Raw genomic sequence first — 1,745 nt, 5'->3', positions numbered from 1 at the left:
TAAGACCTACCCCCAAAATAAGCCCTAGCAGGATTTCTATGCATTTGTTAAATATAAGCCCTACCCCAGATAATAAGACCTAGTGATGAGCGTGGCTATGCAGATAAACGCCTTGCATTTCGGGGCAGATTGGTGAGAAACACTGGAATACCTTTTATCTGCCACAGCTCTTTTCTCCGAGCCATTCACACTTGTGTGGGTGCACTTGTGGTAACCTCACTTGCAGGCATCATATTGTGCACATGCTAACGGCTAGGGGAAAGGAGTTCATGCATCACTAGCACCAGCCCCACCAACAAGGTCGGCTCCCCCTGTCAGGTTCCAGAAGAAGATGACTGAACTGTATTTGAATAAATGTAGATTGTTGTATTATACTTAATAAAAATAAGACATTCCCTGAAAATAAGCCCTAGTGTGTCACTTTGAGAAAAAATAAATATAAGACAGTGTCTTATTTTTGGGGAAACGTGGTATCTTAGCTATATGTGGATTTGCCTTATCACCAATACATCTGGTAGGGAAATAATGACTTATAAGAAAGATATACCTAGTATCTTTCTAGCTTTGTATGTTGGAATTTAAGAAAACGTTGTTTTTGAGTGGTAAGCAGCACATTGGGAGTGCAATAGTAGTTGAATATCTCATAGTAAAAATGGAAATAAATTATAGGAAAATTTTTGTTTGAATATATGTTTTAAAAGGTTTTCAAGACTTTTATAAAAAGTATCCTTGATATCTCTTCATGGCTCATTTCTTCAAATTTTAAAATAAAAATCATGAATACAAATATTAACTAAGGCCATTTTATTTTAAAAATAGACTTATTACTCCACTGACTCTAGAAAAGACTCTAGAAACAACCTGGAAATCCAGTTATTTCTATAAACATATGGTAGCCTGAGTCTGTGTATAAAACATGATCGACATTTACAGAACACACACTGTGAAGAAGTAAAATTTCATATGAAGAAAAAATATAAAACAAAATAGGAGAATACTCCTGAAACCTGAGGTCTAGGCTAAGCATAAATGCCAAAGTGTTCATGCTCATAATTTTTAGGATCAGAGAGACAAGTAAAATGGGTTGTTTTTTAATTCAAACCGATGTAGTTTTCAATTTTTGGTTTACTATTTTTTCCTGTGTGTCCTCTAACAAATTACATAACATTGCTCAAATTCAACTTTTGTGCTTGAAAAATAATAATCAATAGCTATCTCTTGTAGTTGTTGTGAAGATTAAATGAGAATAGCACTTAGCAAAGGGTAATTATTTTTTTCTCCTCCTTTTCTTTTCCCTTCTCCTTTTTCTTCACCTCCTTGCTCTTCTCATTGTCATTCACATTCACATTTTTAAAGTTTATTTTAGTTTAATATGAGGGTACAAATCATTAGGTTATACTGTGTTTGTTAGGTAAAGTTCAAGTTGTAGTTGAGCCCTTCACCCGGGGGGGTGCTGTATATCCTGACATTGTGCCTATGAGGTAGGAACACACCATTCCCCCGTCGTCCTCCCCTGTCCCCTTACTCATCTCCTTACCCCACCATGCCCCGCCACCTGAATTTAATTGCATTTTTCTTTTATCTGGAGGTGTAGTTATCTATTGGTTTTGTATTAGTATGATCTAAGTGCCCATCAACTCATGAATGGATTACTAAACTGTGGTGTATGTATACCACAGAATACTGTTCACTCACTCTCATTTTTGTTACCATTCTTACACATATGGAATATGTCTAAATAGGAG

The sequence above is a fragment of the Otolemur garnettii genome, unplaced genomic scaffold (assembly GCF_000181295.1).
Source record: "Otolemur garnettii isolate 467f Iridium unplaced genomic scaffold, OtoGar3 scaffold00076, whole genome shotgun sequence".
NCBI classification, from domain to species: Eukaryota; Metazoa; Chordata; class Mammalia; order Primates; family Galagidae; genus Otolemur; species Otolemur garnettii.
This window is presented reverse-complemented; position numbering follows the sequence as displayed.